The 19,522-nt window shown below is 38.9% G+C and overlaps 1 protein-coding gene across 1 annotated transcript in view; it reads left to right on the top strand.

The window, feature by feature from the left end:
• TMPRSS12 (transmembrane serine protease 12) overlaps window positions 1-19,522 on the top strand; it is a 47,166-nt gene that overhangs the window by 22,348 nt on the left and 5,296 nt on the right. The window lies entirely within an intron of this gene.

Consider the following 19,522-nt stretch of genomic DNA (forward strand, 5'->3'; position numbering starts at 1 on the left):
CAGGCATGAGCCACCGCACCTGACATTCAGCTAATTTTTGTATTTTTAGTAAAGACATGGTTTCACCATGTTGGCCAGGCTGGTCTCGAACTCCTGGCCTCCTGTGATCCACCCACCTCAGCCTCCCAAAGTGTTGGGATTACATACAGGCATGAGCCACTAAGCCTGGCCTACTGTACCTTTTCTGTGTTTAGATATACAAATGCTTACTACTGTATCACAGCTGTCTACAATACTTAGTACAGCAGAACAGGTGTGTAGCCTAGGAGTAACAGGCTATGCCATATACCCTAGGTATGCAGCAGACTGTACCACCTAGGTTTATGTAAGTGCACTCTATCATGGTTGCACAACAACAAAATTGCCTAATAATGTATTTCTCAGAATGTTCTCCATCATTAAGTGATGCCTGACTGTGTTTCACTCTGTGTATTTTTTATCACTTTATGCCATGAGATTGAAAAGTATTATAGGTTCTTATAAAACACTGAAAACAACTTTTTGAGGGGTCTATTTTTCCTTGTGGGATAGGAGAGAAAATTCTCTTCCAAAGCAGAAATAGAGACTTTCTCTGATTGTACATGCCAAGATACTTCAACGTTAAGATAGAATGATAGTTCCAAGTGTTTCTGTAGTTTGAACTCACAGATGATGAAGCCAGCTTTGCAGCAGAATTCTCTATTTTAAGTAATAAGCTTCTGGCTATGAAGAATCATATTTAGTTTCCTTTTAATTTAATGCCTTGTTTAGTATCAGGCAAGATGATTGCGATATATTTTTTTAGTGTACATAGGGGCACTAAATGTTAACCGACCCAACTAATGGGAGGAATAAAAACATAGACGACACAGTCTCTTTGTCTTTGGTAATAAGAGCTACCACCATTTGGGAGCATTTACCATGTTTCAGGCCCTGTTTTTGTTCTTGTTGTTATTTAAAACACATTTTTTTAGAGATGGGGGTCTCACTCTGTCACTCAGGCTGGAGTGCAGTGGTGTAATTATAGCTCACTGCAGCCTCAAACTCCTGGGCTCAAGCAATCTTCCTGCTTCAGCCTCTCCAATAGCTGGGACTACAGGCATGTGCCACCACACCCAGCTTTTTAAAACGTATTATGTATGTATAGATGTATGTTTTGTTTTGTTTTTTTAAGAGACATGGTCTCGCTGCGTCACCCAAGCTGGAGTGCAGTGACACGATCATGGCTCACTGTAATCTTTACCTCCTGGTCTCAATAATCCTCCTGCCTCAGCCTCCCAAGTAGCTGGGACTACAGGCATGTGCCACCATGCCCAGCTAATTTTTTCATTTTTTTGTAGAGACAGGGTCTTGCCATGTTTCCTAGACTGGTCTTGAACTCCTAGTCTTAAGAAATCCTCCTGCTTCAGCCTCCCAAAGTGCTGAGATTACAGGTATGAGCCATTGTGCCCAGCTTTTGTTTGTTTGTTTTTAAGAGACGGTCTTGCTGTGTTGCCTAGGCTGGTCTCAAACTCCTGGCCTCAAGCAATCTAGCCGCTTCAGTCTCCTGAGTAGCTGGGTTTATAGGCATAAGCACCATTCCTGTCCTGGGTCCTGTTTTAAATATACTACTTTATTTTATGCCCCCAATATTCCTAAAACGGAGTTAATGTTATTTTTACCCCATTTAACAGACCAGTAATTGAGAGTCTTAGAGGTTAAGAAGCTGGAACTCAAATCCAAGTCTCTTTTATTCTAAAGCCTGAATATTTAATAACTACATTAAACTGCTCTTGAGGGAATCATAGTCCTGTTAGGAATATATGAGGTTAAGTACTAAGATTCCTTTTTTCTTCCTATTCCCCACAGGCCCTAGCCATTTAAATATTTGTGGATTATTTAGCTAGCATGTAGATAAGTGTATGAAAGACCTGTGAATTATTATTTTTCTTTTTTTCCCCATCTGTGAATACTTTTTAAGGAAGATAAGGAAAGCAATATGGTGTAGGGAAAGGAACATGGGCTTTAGATTCACAGACTTAATTCTGAATCCCAGCCTGCCGCTCTGTGCTAGCTGAATGACCATGGGCATGTTATTGACTATTTAATAATAATTTGAATAATAATAGAAGCAATTACCATTTGTTTAGGGCCAGGTACTTAATAAAATGCTAAGCATTGCAATGCATTATCTCATTTAATACCCCCAGCAACACTACAGAAAATACTATAAAATGAATGAGTAAAATAAAGCTTAAAGAGGTTAAATAAGTTGCTTAAACTAATAAAATAACTAAATGATAAAGTCAGAATTCAAGCCCAGTTCTGCCTGTTGCAAATCTCATGTATTTCCGCTATATTATTTTTATATATATATATATATATATATATTTTTTTTTTTTTTTTTTTTTGAGAGGGAGTCTTGCTCTGTCTCCAGGCTGGAGTGCAGTGGCGCAATCTCAGCTCACTGCAACCTTCGCCTCCTGGGTTCAAGTGATTCCCCTGCCTCAGCCTCCCCAGTAGCTGGGACTACAGGCACGTGCCACCACACTCGGCTAATTTTTTGTATTTTAGTAGAGACGGGGTTTCACCATGTTGGCCAGGATGGTCTCAATCTCCTGACCTCGTGATCCACCTACCTCGGCCTCCCAAAGTGCTGGGATTACAGGCGTGAGCCAGGTGCACCTGGCCTAATATATCATCTTTCACAATGTCATACAGTTTCATGATCTTTAAAGTGAGAGCAATGATACCCATCAGAGAGTTGTTCTGAGAATTAAATTAGTTCTCCAGCAACATGATAGTTTACATGTACATACCAAGCTCCCCACTGAAAACTATTAAAGAGGGAGAATACATAGGTTAAGGACTCGGTGTGACAATAGAAACTTAGAGAGGGAACTGGAACACGGAAGTTGACTTTGATCTTGAGGGTATTCGCCAAAATGTTAACTTTTAATATTGATTTCAGTGGTTTCATGGGCCTTGGAAGGAGATGGTTAAAGAATAAAACTTGTCCAAGTTGGGAAGTAGGGAAGACACTCCCATAAAGCTGGAGTCTGTCCCATGGCTATACTTTAAAAATGAGTCACACTCATGACCCGGCATATAATTTTCTTTTTTCTTTTTTTTTTTTTTAAAGTCAGAGTCTTGCTCTGTCACCCAGGCTGGAAGGTGGTGACGCAATCTCAGCTCACTGCATCTTCTGCCTCCTGGATTCAAACAATTCTTGTGTCTCAGCCTCTTGAGTAGCTGGGATTACAGAGGTGTACCACCACACCCAGTTAATTTTTGTATTTTTAGTAGAGATGGACTTTCGCCATGTTGGCCGGGCTGGTCTCAAAACTCCTGGCCTCAAGTCATCTGCCCACCTTGGCCTCCCAAAGTGCTAGGACTACAGGCGTGAGCCCCTGCGCCCGCCTTGTTCTTATGTCTATAGTATACTTCAAATGTGATCTAGGTAGGTTAAAAAAAAAAGGAGGGAAAAATACACATGGCTACATTAATCAAAAGAAAGCTGGATAACACCTGTAATCCTAGCACTTTGAGGGGCTGAGGTGGGAGGATTGCTTGAGGCCAGGAGTTCGAGACCAGCCTGAGCAACATAGGGAGACCTCGTCACTAAAAGAAAATTAGCCAGGTATGGTAGTGCACGTCTGTAGTCCCAGCTATGTGGGAGGATCACTTGAGCCCAGGAGTTCGAGGTTATGGTGAGCTATGATAGCACCACTGCACTCCAGCCTGGGTAACAGAGAAAGAAGACCCTGTATCCAGACAAAAAAGGAAGCTGGAATGGAAAAAAGAGAAAGTAGGAATGGCTATATAAATATCAGATAAAGTAGACTTAGAGCAAAGAAGATTACAAGGATGGTGAGAGACATTACATAATAATAAAAGGGTCAGTCCACCAAGAAGACATAGCAATGCTAAAAGTGTGTACACCAAAAAACAGACATACTGTTTCTTAAAAACATGCATGCAAACATACACTTACCATATGACCCAGCAATTGTACCCCTAGACATTTATCCCAGAGAAATACAAATGTCCACGCAAAAAAACCTACTTACAGATGTTCAGGAAAGCTTTATTTTAAAAGCCAAAAACTAAAAACAACCAAAATGTCCTTCAACAGGAGAATGCTTAAATAAACTAGTATAGCCTTACCATAGAATAGAACTAAGCAGTTAAAAGGTATGAACGATTGATAGATGCAACAAGTTAGATGGACAAGGGCATTATGTTGAGTGAAAAGAAGCCAATTTTAAAATGTCATACACTATATGATTCCAAGTATACACCAATGAAATGACAAAATTATGCAGACAGAGAATAGATTAATAGTTGCTAGGGTTAAGAAGGTTAGGCAGCATGAAGGAGATTTTTGACCTGATGGAATAACTCTATACCCTGTTTTTTTGTGGTGGTTTCATGGATCTACACACACATTGTATTAATGTCAGTCTCCAGATTTTGATATTGTATTTCAGTGACAGAGATGTAACCATTGTAGGAGACTGCATAAAAAATACACTTGACTTCTTGGTGCTATCTTTGCAACTTCCAATAACTCCATAATTATTTTAAAATAAAAAGCTTTTTAAATGAACCACATATAACCAACAAATCCTCACCTCCTATCGCCATCCCCATGTTTACTGGGAAAACTGCCTAATGGAAGGGGGAAAAGCTAGAAATTCCTTCTCCCCAAAATATGTAACTATAAATACCACTCACACAGATTTGCTATCCAAAGTAACACTGAGTAGACTACAAAGCTTCAAGCTGAGAATTTAGTTTAAAACAGGTTCTAGCTTAGTAACATCCCAAGATTTGATCCTGACAACATCAAATGCAAATTATTTATATAGAAACCCAACTTCATCTAAGGCCTCAAAGAATATAACCAGATAAAGTTTCGATGAAATTGAATGGATTACAATAAAAAGATCACAAATAATTAATATATTTAACATACATATCTAATATAATTAAATATAATAACTGAAATTAATTCAATGGGCTAAAGTTTAGAAGCACTTAAGATCCCACAGATTAAAATCAACCAAATATCAGTTCAAAGATCACCAAACACATAAGGAAACAAACCATTAATAGTGAAAGCCAACAGAAACAACAAACATATTAAGCCTCCCAAGGACTTCAGATATTAATATTTTTAGGTATAGAATTAAAACAATATGTAAATTGTTTAAAGAACTAAAAGGTAGAATTAAAAATGAGCAATAGACTGTTGTTTTGTTTTGTTTTGTTTTGTTTTTTTGAGATGGAGTCTTGCTCTGTCGCCCAGCTGGAGTGCATTGGTGAGATCTCGGCTCACTGAAAGCTCCACCTCCAGGGTTCACGCCATTCTCCTGCCTCAGCCTCCTGAGTAGCTGGGACTACAGGCTCCCGCCACTGCGCCCAGCTAATTTTTTTTGTGTTTTTAGTAGAGACGGGGTTTCACTGTGTTAGCCAGGATGGTCTCGATCTCCTGACCTTGTGATCCACCCGCCTCGGCCTCCCAAAGTGCTGGGATTACAGGTATGAGCCACACGGCCCAGCCAAAAATGAGCAATAGACTATTTAGAAGGACTAGGCACTAGAATCTTTAAAAATGAAAAACATAATTGCTAGTATTTAAAACTCATTGGATAGGCTGGGCGTGGTGGCCCATGCCTGTAATCCTAGCACTTTGGGAGCCAAGGCAGGTGGATCACCTGAGACCAGGAGTTTGAGACCAGCCGAGCCAACATGGTGAAACCCCAACTCCACTAAAAATACAAAAAATTAGCCAGGCATGGTGGTGGGTGCCTGTAATCTCAGCTACTTGGGAGGCTGAGGCAGGAGAATCACTTGAACCCAGGAGGCAGAGGTTGCAGTGAGCCAAGATCGTACCTCTGCACTCCAGCCTGGGCAACAAGAGCAACGCTCTGTCTCAAAAACAAAAAACAAAAACAAAACTCATTGGATAAACTAGATATCATATTAGACACAGCTAAAGAGAGGATTTGTGAACCAGAAGATATATCTGGAGGAACTTCCTAGACTGTAGCACAGAAGGGAAAAAAGAGAAAACATGAAATAAGGTAAAAGAAAGATAGAATGAGAAAATCTGATATACATCTAATGTGAGTGCCAGAGAGGAAGGAATAAAGAGGATAAAGGAGAGGCAATATTCAATGGATTTGGGTTGAAATTTCTTAAAAACTGATGAAAGACATGAATCCAGATAAAATATTAATAAGCACAATATTATCCAAAACAAAACGTAATCCCCTTTCATACATTATGCTGAAGTAGAACAAAGAAAAAAAAAACCAGAAGATCTGAAATGTAGCCAGAGATAAAAGAAAAATCCTTATAATAGAATTACAGATTAGTTTTCAGACTTCTCAATAGCAATAATGAAAGCCAAAAGACAGCCTCTCCTGTTGCCGTGTGAAGATGTGCTTGCCTCCCCTTTGCCTTCTGCCATGATTGTAGGTTTCTTGAGGCCTACCCTCAAGAAACATAGCTTGAGTACAGACTGCAGAACTGATTATTCAGATTATCATGGCAGATGAGAGGCAGAACTAGATTGCAGCTCCAACGTGGAGCTTCTGTACAGACTGCAGAGCTGATTATTCAGATCATCATGGCAGATGGGAGGCAGAACTAGATTGCAGCTCTAACTTGGATGGACAGAGCAGCGTGTAGAGGCTGGCATCATGAATTTTAGCTCCAGAATGACTGCAGAAATAAACCGAGAATCCCAAGACAACCCACAGACCCTCTGAAGGAAGCAGACTGCTCCTGCAGGACCTGGGAGACACCCCAAATACTCTGGGAGGTGGGTAGCCTGGGGCAAGTTCTCAGCCCTGCTTGCCCACTGTCTGGAAACAGACTTGGTGCTGTTGAGGGGCATGGTGGGAGTGAGACTGGCTCTTTGGATTGTGTAGGAGCTGGATGAGGCCGTGACTGCCAGCTTTTCCCCACTTCCCTGACAACCTGCATGACTCAGCAGAGGCAGCCATAATCACTCGGTATACAACTCCATTGACCTGGGCACCTCACCCCAATCCCCCACAGCAGCCTCAGCAAGAGCCACCCAAGGAGAGTCTGAGCTCAGACATGCCTAGCCCCACCCCCACCTGATGGTCCTTCCCTACCCACCCTGGTTGCTGAAGACAAAGGGCATATACTCTTGAGAGTTTAGGGCCCTGCCCACCACTGGTTCCTCTCCATAATACCACAGCTGATGCTCTCTGGAAAGCACCACCTCCCAGTAGGAGACCAACCAGCACAAAAATAGGACATTAAACCACCAAAACTAAGAACCTTCACAGAGTCCATTTCAACCCCCTGCCATCTCTACTGGAACAGGTGCTGGTATTCACAGCTGAGAGACCCATAGATGGTTCACATCACGGGACTCTGTGCAGACAGCCCCCAGTACCAGCCCAGAGCCTGGTAGACTTGCTGGGTGGCTAGACCCAGAAGAAAGATAACAATCGCTGCAGCTCTGTTCTTAGGAAGCCACATCCATAGGAAAGGTGGGGAGAGTACTACATCAAAGGAACACTCAACGGGATAAAAGAATGTAAACAACAGCCTTCAGCCCTAGACTTTCCTTCTGACAGAGCCTACCCAAATGAGAAGGAACCAGGAAACCAGCTCTGGTAATACGACAAAACAAGGCTCTTTAACACTCCCCAAAAAATCACACTAGCTCACCAGCGTTGGGGCCAAACCAAGAGGAAATCCCTGATTTACCTGAAAAGGAATTCAGGAGGTTAGTTATTAAGCTAATCATGGAGGACTAGAGAAAGGCGAAGCCCAGTGCAAGGAAATCCAAAAAATGGTACAAGAAGTGAAGGAAGAAATATTCAAGGAAATAGATAGCATTAAGAAAAAACAAAACTTCAGGAAACATTGGACACACTTACAGAAATGCAAAATGCTCTGGAAAGTCTCAGCAATAGAATTGAGCAAATAGAAGAAAGAAATTCAGAGCTCAAAGACAAAGTCTTTGAATTAACCCAATCCAACAAAGACAAAGAAAAAAGAATAAGAAAATATGAACAAAGCCTCCAAGAAGTCTGGTATTATGTTAAACAACCAAACCTAAGCATAATTGGTGTTCCTGAGGAAGAAGAGAAACCTAAAGTTTGGAAAACATATTTGGGGGAATAATCGAGGAAAACTTCCCCAGCCTTGCTAGAGACCTAGACATCCAAATACAAGAAGCACAAAGAACACTTGAGAAATTCTCCGCAAAAAGATCATCATCTAGGCACACTGTCATCAGGTTATCTAAAGTGAAGGTGAAGGAAAGAATCTTAAGAGCTGTGAGACAAAAGCACTAGGTTACCTATAAAGAAAAACCTATCAGATTAACAGCAAATTTCTCAACAGGAACCCTACAAGCTAGAGGGGATTGGGGCCCTATCTTCAGCCTCCTCAAACAAAACAATTATCAGCCAAGAATTTTGTATCCCGTGAAACTAACCATCATGTGTAAAGGAGAGATAGAGTCTTTTTCTGTGTAAAGGAGAGATAGAGTCTTTTTCAGACAAACAAATGCTAAGACAATTTGTCACTACCAAGCCACCACTACAAGAACTGCTAGAAGGAGCTCTAAATCTTGAAACAAATCCTGGAAACACATCAAGACAGAACCTCTTTAAAGCATAAATCTCACAGGACCTATAAAACAAAAATACAGTTTAAAAAGCATAAACAAAAAATCAAAAACCAAGGTACAAGGCAACAAATAGCATGATGAATGCAATGGTACCTCACATCTCAATACTAACATTGAATATAAATGACCTAAATGCTCCACTTAAAAGATACAGAACTGCAGACTGGATGAGAACTCACCAACCATCTGCTGCCTTCAAGAGACTCACCTAACACATAAGGACTTGTATAAACTTAAAGTAAAGGAGTGGAAAAGGCATTTCATGCAAATGGACACCAAAAGAGAGCAGGGGTAGCTATTTTCATGTCAGACAAAACAAACTTTAATGAAATAGCAGTTAAAAAAGACAAAGAGGGACATTATATAATCGTAAAAGGCCTTGTCCAACAGGAAAATATCACAATCCTAAACATATATGCACCTAACACTGGAGTTCTCACATTTATAAAACAATTACTAATAGACCTAAGGAATGAGATAAACAGCAACACAATAATAGTGGTGGACCTCAATACTCCGCTGACAGCACTAGATAGGTCATCAAGACAGAAAGTCAACAAAGAAACAGTGGATTTAAACTATACCTTGGAACAAATAGACTTAACAGATATATACAGAACATTGCATCCAACAACTGCAGAATACACTTTCTATTCAACACTGCATGGAACTTTCTCCAAGATAGACCATCTGATAGGCCACATAATGAGCCTCAATAAATTTAAGAAAATTGAAATTATATCAAGAACTCTCTTGGACCACAGTGGAATAAAATTGGAAATCAACTCCAAAAGGAACTTTCAAAACCATGCAAATATATGGAAATTAAATAACTTGCTCCTGAATAATCATTCGGTCAAAAACAAAATCAAGATGGAAATTAAAAAATTATTCAAACTGAATGACAATAATGATGCAACCTATCAAAACCTCTGAAATACAGCAAAGGTGGTGCTAAGAGGAATGTTCATAACCCTAAATGCCTACATCAAAAAGATTGAAAGGACACAAACTGACATTTTAAGGTCATACTTCAAGGAACTAGAGAAACAAGAAAAAAACAAACCCAAACCCAGCAGAAGAAAGGAAACAACCAAGATCAGAGCAGAACTAAATGAAATTGAAACAAAAAAAAAATACAAAAGATAAATGAAACAAAAAGCTGGTTCTTTGAAAAGATAAATAAAATTGATAGGCCATTAGCAGGATTAACCAAGAAAAGGAGAGAGAAAATCCAAATAACCTCAATAAGAAACGTAACAGGAGATATTACAACTGACACTACAGAAATACAAAAGATCATTCAATGCTACTATGAACACCTTTATGCACATAAACTAGAAAATCTAGAAGAGGTGGATAAATTCCTGAAAAAATACAACCCTCCTAGCTTAAATCAGGAAGAAATAGATACCCTGAACAGACCAATAAAAAGTAGCGAGATTGAAATGGTAATTTTAAAATTACCAACCATAAAAATCCAGGATCAGATGGATTCATGGCAGAATTCCACCAGACATTCAAAGAAAATTGCTACCAATACTTTTGACACTATTCCACAAGATAGAGAAAGAGAGATCCCTCCCTAATTCTTTCTATGAAGCCATCATCGCCCTAATACCAAAACCAGGAAAGGACATAACCAAAAAAGAAAACTACAGACCACTATTCCTGATGAACATAGATGCTAAAACCCATAACAAAACACTAGCTAACAAAATCCAACAACATATCAAAAAGATAATCCACCAGCTGGGCGCAGTGGTTCACACCTGTAATCCCAGCACTTTGGGAGGCCAAGGTGGGCAGATAACCTGAGGTCAGGAGTTTGAGACCAGCCTGGCCAACTTGGTGAAACCCTGTCCCTACTAAAATTAGAAAAATTAGCTGGGCATGGTTGCAGGTGCCTGTAATCCCAGCTGCTTAGGAGGCTGAGGCAGGAGAATTGCTTGAACCCAGGAGGTGGAGGTTGCAGTGAGCTGAGATCGTGCCACTGCACTCCAGCCTGGGCAACAGAGGGAGACTCCCAGCTACTCAGGGGGCTGAGGCAGGAGAATTGCTTGAACCTGGGAGGCAGAGGTTGCAGTGAGCCAAGATTGTGCCACTGCACTCCAGCCTGGGCAACAGAGGGAGATTCCATCTCAAAAAAAAAAAAAAAAATGATAATCCACCATGATCAAGTGGGTTTCATATCAGGGATGCAGGGATGGTTTAACATACACAAGTCAATAAATGTGACGCACTACATACACAGAATTATAAACAAAAATCACATGATCATCTCAATAGACGCAGAAAAGGCATTCGGCAAAATCCAGCATCCTTTATGATTAAAACTCTCAGCAAAATCAGCATACAAGGGATATACCTCAATGCAATAAAAGCCATCTATGACAAACCCACAGCCAACATAATACTGAGTGGGGAAAAGTTGAAAGCATTCCCTCTGAGAACTGGAACAAGACAAGGATGCCCACTGTCACCTCTCCTCTTCAACATAGTACTGGAAGTCCTAGCCAGAGCAATCAGACAAGAGAAAAAAATAAAGGGCATCCAAATCAGTAAAGAGGAAGTCGAAGTGTCACTGTTTGCTGACAATATGATCACTTTCCTTGAAAACCCTAAAGACTCCTCCAGAAAGCTCCTAGAACTGATAAAAGAATTCAGCAGTTTCCAGATACAAGATTAATGTACACAAATCAGTAACTCTCCTATATACTAACAGCAGAGAATCAAATCAAGAACTCAACCCTTTTTATGATAGTTGCAAAAAAAAAAAAAAATACTTAGGAATATACCTAACAAAGGAGGCAAAAGACCTCTACAGGGAAAACTACAAAACACTGCTGAAAGAAACCATAGATGACACAAACAAATGGAAACACATCCCATGCTCATGGATGGGTAGAGTCAATATTGTGAAAATGGCCATACTGTCAAAAGCAATCTACAAATTTGATGCAATCCCCATCAAAATACCACCATCATTCTTCAAAGAATTATAAAAAACAATTCTAAAATTCATATGGAACCAAAAAAGAGCCCACATAGCCAAAGCAAGACTAAGCAAAAAGAACAAATCTGGAGGCATCATACGACCTGATTTCAAACTATACTATAAGCCCATTGTCACCAAAACAGCATAGTACTGGTATAAAAATAGGCATATAGACCAATGGAACAGAATAGAGAACCCAGAAATAAACCCAAATACTTGCAGCCAACTGATCTTCAACAAAGCAAACAAAAACATAAAATGGGGAAAGGACACCCCTTTCAACAAATGGGGCTGGGATAATTGGCAAGCCACATATAGAAGAATGAAACTGGATTCTCGTCCCTCACTTTATACAAAAATCAACTCAAGATGGATTAAGGACTTAAATCTAAGACCTGAAAGTATAAAAATTCTAGAAGATAACATTGGAAAAACCCTTCTAGATATTGGCTTAGGCAAGGATTTCATGACCAAGAAGCCAAAAGCAAATGCAATACAAACAAAGATAAATAGCTGGGACTTAATTAAAGAGCTTTTGCATGGCAAAAGGAACAGTCAGCAGAGTAAACAGACAACCCACAGAGTGGGAGAAAATCTTCACAATCTATACATTTGACAAAGGACTAATATCCAGAATCTGCAACAAACTTAGACAAATCAGCAAGCAAAAAAAATCCCATCAAAAAGTAGGTTAAGGACATGAATAGGCAAGTCTCAAAAGAAGATATGTAAATGGCCAACAAACATATGAAAAAATGTTCAACATCACTAATGATCAGGGAAATGCAAATCAAAACCACAATCTAATACCACCTTACTCCTTCAAGAGTGGTCATAATCAAAAAATTTTAAAAAAAACAGTAGATGTTGGCATGGATGTAGTGATCAGGGAATGCTTCTACACTGCTGGTGGGAATGTAAACTAGTACAGCCACTATGGAAAACAGTGTGGAGATTCCTTAAAGAACTGAAAGTAGAACTGCCATTTGATCCAGCAATCCCACTACTGGGTATCTACCCAGAAGAAAAGAAGTCATTATTCAAAAAAGAAACTTGCACACGCGTGTTTATAGCAGCACAATTCGCAATTGCAGAATCGTGGAACCAACCCAAATGCCCATCAATCAACTAGTGGATAAAGAAACTGTGAAAAATATATATATATATGATGTATGTATATATGTACATATATATGATGTATATATATGATGGAATACTACTCAGCCATAAAAAGGAATGAATTAACAGCATTTGCAGCAACCTGGATGAGATTGGAGACTATTATTCTAAGTGAAGTAACTCAGGAATGGAAAACCAAACATCATATATTCTCGCTGATATATGGGAGCTAAACTATGAGGATGCAAAGGCATATGAATGATGCAATGGACTTTGGGGACTCAGGGGAAAGGGTGGGAGGGGGGCAAGGGATAAAAGTCTACAAATAAGGTGCAGTGTATACTTCTTGGATGATGGTTGCACCAAAATCTCACAAATCATCACTAAAGAATTTACTCTTGTAACCAAACACCACCTGTACCCCAATAACCTATGGAAAAATAAAATAAAAAAGAAAGCCAAAAGACAATGAAATATCTTCAAAATGCTGAGAGAAAATAACTATGAGCCTACAATTGTGTATCCAGCAAAAATATCATTCAAGAATATCTGTGAACAAAAAGTGAATTTACTACCAACAGTCTTTCACCAAGGAAGTAAAAGAAATATCAGAAAGAATGTAAATGATGCTAAAAGGGAGGTATAAGATGTAAGAAGGAACAAAAAAAGACATGGATAATATATAGGTAAATGTAAATAAACATTGTCCGTACGCAACAGTTGTTCTCACTTGGGCATAATTTTGCCCCCAGGGAACATTTGGTAACATATCTGGAGAAAATTTTTGGATGTTAAAACTGGGCAAGTGGATAAGTTTGCTACTGGCATCTGCTCAACATCCTTCAATGCATAGTATAGTTCTCCCATCTCCCACACAAAGAATTGTTTGGCCCAAAATGTCAGTAGTAGCAAGACAGAAACCTTAAAATCATAAAAATAATGTCTAAGTTGTGGGGGGAAGGCAGGTATTTCAGGACGGGTGATCAGAGTCAAAGTGGTTTCAGGTCCCTGTAGTATTCAGGAGAAGTATTTAAATACTGATTAACGTTCTATTTGTTACACATAAATGATCAAATTTTAGTAACAGCAATAAATTCCTAAAAGGAAAAAAATTATGATAACTGGTTCAAGAAGAAATTAATATCTGAATAAACTTGTAACAAGTACATAAATATAATTAGTAATTTAAAGTCTTCCCATTTAAAAAAACCCAAGCCCGTTTACTTCACAGGTGAATTATATCAAATATTTTAGGAAGAGATAGTTCTAATATTACACACTCAGAAAATAGAGGAGAAGGGAGTATTTCACAGATAATTAAATAAGCCTAGTATTATTATCCTGACACCAAACCAAAAACATTACAAGAAAACTACAGAGAAACAGCTTTCATGAATAAAGACTCAAAAATCATCAACAAAATATTAGCAAACTGAATACAGCAACATATAAGAAAGGATTATATACACTACCTAGTGAAATTTCTTCCAAAAATGCAAGTTTGGTTTTACATCTGAAAATCAATAAAATAAAATAAAGCCTATATTAATAAAAGATAAAAATCACAAGATCACTGCAAATAATGTGGAAAATGTATTTGATAAAATCCAACACCATTCTAAGTTTAAAAATTCTCAAAAGAAATAGCAATAAGAAGTCCTAGCCATAGCAATTAAGCAAGAGAAAGAAATAAAAGGTACCCAAATAGGAAAAGAAGCCAAACTATTTGTCTTCACTGATGGTATGATTCTATGCCTAGAAAACCCTAAAGACTCCACCAAAAGGTTCCTGGAACTGATAAATGACTTTGGTAAAGTTCCAGGATACAAAATAAATGTACAAAAATCAGTAGCATTTCTATACATCAATAACATTCAAGTTGAGAGCCAAATCAAGAATGTGATATCATTTAAAATAGCCACACACACCAAAAAAAAAAAAAAAAACAAAAAACAAAAAAATTCCCTAGGAATACATCTCACCAAGGAGGTGAAAAATCTCTATAAGGAGAACTACAAAATGCTGCTGAAAGAAATCATAGATGACACAAACAAATGGGAAAACATTTCATGTTCACAGACAGGAAAAATCAGTATCATTAAAATGTCCACACTGCCCAAATCAATCTATAGATTCAATGATATTCCTATCAAGCTACCAATATTGTTTTTTCACCGGACTAGAAAAAACTATTCTAAAATGTATATGGAACCCAAAAAGAGCCCAAGTAGCCAAAGCAATCTTAAGCAAAAAGAACAAAGCCGGAAGCATCACATTACCTAACTTCAAACTATACTATAACATTACAGTAACACTGGACATGGTGACTCTTGCCTATAATCCCAGCACTTTGGGAGGCCAAGGTGGGCAGATCACTTGTGGTCAGGAGTTTGAGACCAGCCTGGCCAATATGGTTCTAACCTCGTCTCTACTAAAAATACAAAAATTAGCCAGGTGTGGTGGCACAAACCTGTAATCCCAGCTACTTGGGAGGCTGAGGCAGGAGAATCTCTTGAACATGGGAGGGGAGGTTGCAGTGAGCTGAGATCATGCCACTGTACTCAAGCCTGGGTGACAGAGCAAGACTCCATCTCAAAAAAAAAAAAAAAAAAAAAAAAAAAGACTACAGTAACCAAAACAGCATGGTATTGTTACAAAAACAGACACATAGACCAATAGAACAGAATAGACATCCCAGAAATAAAGCCACACACCATCTGATCTTTGACAAAGACAATGGGGAAAGAACTCCCTATTCAATAAATGGTGCTGGGATAGCTGGCTAGCCATATGCAGAAGAATGAAACCAGACCTCTATCCTATCACCATATGCAAAAATTAACTCAAGATGGGTTAAAGATTTAAATGTAAGACCTCAAGCTGTAAGAATCCTAGAAGAAAACCCAAGAAACGCCATTCTGGACATTGGCCTTGGGAAAGAGTTTATGACTAAGTCCTCAAAAGCAATTGCAACAAAAACAAAAATTGACAAGTGGGAATTAATTAAACTGAAAAACCTCTGCACAGCAAAAGAAACTATCAACAGAGGAAACAGACAACCTACAGAATGAGAGAAAATACTTGCAAGCTACATATCCTACAAAGGTCTACTATCCAGAATCTATAAAGAACTTAAACAATTGCACAGGCCAAAACCAATTAACCCCATTAAAACATGGGCAAAAGACATGAACAGATACCTCTCAAAAGACATACAAGCAGCCAACAACATATGAAAAAATGTTAAACATCACTAATCATCAGAGAAATGCAAATCAAAACCATAGTGAGATACTATCTCACACTAATCAGAATGGCTATTGCTAAAAAAACCAAAAAACACATGCTGCCAAGGCTGCGAGAGAAAGGAATGCTTACACACTGCTGGTGGGAATAGAAATTAGTTCAGCCTCTGTGGAAAGCAGTTTGAAGATTTCTCAAACAACTTAAACCAGAATCACCACTGGACCCAGCAATCCTATTACTGTGTATATATCCAAAGGAATATAAATCATTCTACCAAAAAGACGCATGCACTCCTATGTTCATCGCAGCACTGTTTGCATAGCAAAGACATGGAATCAACCAAGGTGCCCATCAACAATAGACTGGATAGGCTGGGTGCGGTGGCTCACGCCTGTAATCCCAGCACTTTGGGAGGCCGAGGCAGGCAGATCACGAGGTCAGGAGATCGAGACCATCCTGGCTAACACGGTGAAACCCCGTCTCTACTAAATATACAAAAAATTAGCTGAGCGTGGTGGTGGGTGCCTGTAGTCCCAGCTACTGGGGAGGCTGAGGCAGGAGAATGGCGTGAACCTGGGAGGCGGACCTTGCAATGAGCAGAGATCGCGCCACTGCACTCCAGCCTGGGCAACAGATCGAGACTCTGTCTCAAAAAAAAAAAAAAAAAAAAAAAAAATAGACTGGATAAAGAAAGTGTGGTACATATGCACCATGGAATACTATACAGCCATAAAAAACAGAATCATGTCCTTTGCAGCAGCATGAATGGAGTTGGAGGCCATTATCCTAAGTGAATTAACACAGGAACAGAAAACCAAATACTGCATGTTCTCACTTATAAGTAGGAGGTAAATAGTGGGTACTCATGACACTGGTCACAAAAGACACCAGGGACTACTAAAAGAGGATGGGAGGGAGGGGGCCAAGGGCTAAAAAACTAATTTGGGGGTACTATGCTCAGTATATGAGTTCAATTATACCCTGGGTGACAGGATCAATTGTACCCCAAACCTCAGCATCATGCATATATCTAGGTAACACGTACCCCCTGAATCTAAAATAAAAGTTGAAATTCTTTTTTTTAAAAAAATAGCAATAGAAGGAAGCTTAAACTGATAAAGAGCATCTATAAAGAATAAGCTAACCATCCTACTTAATGGTAAAATAATGAATGTTTTCCCTATAAAATCAGGAACAAAGCAAGGATTTTAGCCAGTGCAATGGGCAAGAAAAAGACATTAAAGGCACACAAATTGGAAATCAAAAAGGGGAACTTTATTCACAGATGACATGATTATGTAAATGTAGAAATGTTTAAGGAATCTACAAAACAATCTAGTAAAACAAGTTCATTGAGGTTATAGGAAGACAAAAATCAGTCATATGACTATACTTGCAATAAACTATCTGAAAACAAAATTTAAGAACACATTTCCATTCATAATAGCGTTTATTTATTTATTTTTATTTTTTGAGACAGAGTCTCACTCTTTCACCCAGGGTGGAGTGCAATGGTGCAATCTCAGCTCACTGCAATCTCCGCCTCCCAGGTTCAAGCGATTCTCATGCCTCAGCCTCCTAAGCTTCCCGAGTAGCTGGGATTACAGGCATGCGCCGCCATGCCCGGCTAAGTTTTGTATTTTTAGTAGAGACGGAGTTTCACTATGTTGGCCAGGCTGGTCTCAAACTCCTGGCCTCAAGTGATCCGCCTGCCTCGGCCTCCCAAAGTGCTGGGATTACAGACATTAGCCACCATGCCCGGCCCATAATAGCATTTAAAATAATGAATAATTAGGAACAGATTTAACAAAAGATGTGTAGGACTTGTACACTGGAAACTACAAAAACATTACTTAGAGAAATTAAAGAAGACCTAAACTAAATGGAGACTCATACTGCATTCATGGGTTAGACGACTCAATGTTGTTAATACCGCAATTATTCACAGATTGGCCTATCAAAATGCCAGTAGGATTTTTCATGCAAACTAACAAGCCGATCCTAAAATGTATATGGAAAGGCAAGGGATCTAGAATAGCCAAAATTATTTTGAAAAAAAAAAAAAAAAAAACTGAAGGAGTTAGACTATCTGATTTCAAATGTGGTATCATAAAACCACAGCAATCAACATATTGGGATAAAGACAGACCTGTAGAGGCTGGGACTGGTGGCTCATGCCTGTAATCCCAGCATTTTGGGAGACCAAGGCAAGAGAATCGCTTGAGCCCAGGAATTTAAAGACCAGCCTGTGCAATACGATGAGCCCCCATCTGTGCAAAAAAAAAAAAAAAAAAAAAACCATGTGTGGTGGTATGCAGCTATAGTCCCAGCTACTTGGAAGGTGGAGGCAGGAAGATCACTTGAGCTCAAGAGTTTGAGGCTTCGGTGAGGCACGATCACACCACTGCACTCCAGTCTTCGGTAACACAATGAGACCATCTCTAAAAAAATTAATTTAATTTTTAAAAGATAGACTGTAGATTAATGGAACACAACATGGAGGGGGAAAAAAACCTTATATTTATGGCCAATTGATTTTCACAACAGTGCCAAGGCAATATAATGGAAAACAGATAGTCTTTTCAACAAACGATGCTGGGACAAGTGGATATCCTTATGCCACGAAAAAAACCCTTGGAGCTTTTCTCCATACTATATTCAACAGTGGTACAATCTGAATGTTGGTGTCCATCCAAAATTCATATGTTGAAATCCTAACTCCCAAGGTATGATATTAGGAGGTAGGGCCTTTTGAGAGGGCAGAGCTCTCATTAGCGAGATTAGTGCCCTTATAAAAGAGGCCCCAAAAAGCTGCCTTGCCCTTCCACCACGTAAGGATACAGCTGGAAGTTACAACTTATGAACCAGAAAATGGCCCTAATCAGACATGGAATCTGCCAGTGCCTTGATCTTCAATTTCAGCATCCAGAACTGTGAGAAATAAATTCCTGTTGTTTATTAAGCAACTGTTTATAAGCAGTCTATGACATATTTTAGCAGCACAAAGAGACTTAGAGAAATAATTAACTCAAAATGGATCACAGACCTAAGTATAAGAGCTACAGTTGTATGATTTCTAGAAAAAAGCAAAGAGAAAGTCCTTGAGTCATTGGATTAGGCGATGATTTCTTAGGACACCAAAAGCACAACCATTAATAAAAATAAAAATGATAAATTGGACTTCATCAAAATTTAAACATGTATCCTCTTCAAAAGCCACCATTAAGAAAATCAATGGAAAAAGAGCTGCAAATATCTCCAGTAGTGTATAAAAAATGATAATACATCATAACCAACTGGCTTTTTGCCAGGAATGTAAATGCTAATTTGACATATTATTATCATTCTGAAAACCCTTTCCTTATTAAGTTTTTGTTGCATGCATTTCCATTTCAATATGAAATTAGTAATTTTATTGGACTCCCTGAACCAAAATGATGTAAAGTGAAATATATGGTTTATTAAGAAGGGTCTGACTAGAAAATAAGATTGAAAGTAGTCATGTAAATTATCAT

The sequence above is a fragment of the Pongo abelii genome, chromosome 10 (genome assembly GCF_028885655.2).
Source record: "Pongo abelii isolate AG06213 chromosome 10, NHGRI_mPonAbe1-v2.0_pri, whole genome shotgun sequence".
Classification (NCBI taxonomy): Eukaryota; Metazoa; Chordata; class Mammalia; order Primates; family Hominidae; genus Pongo; species Pongo abelii.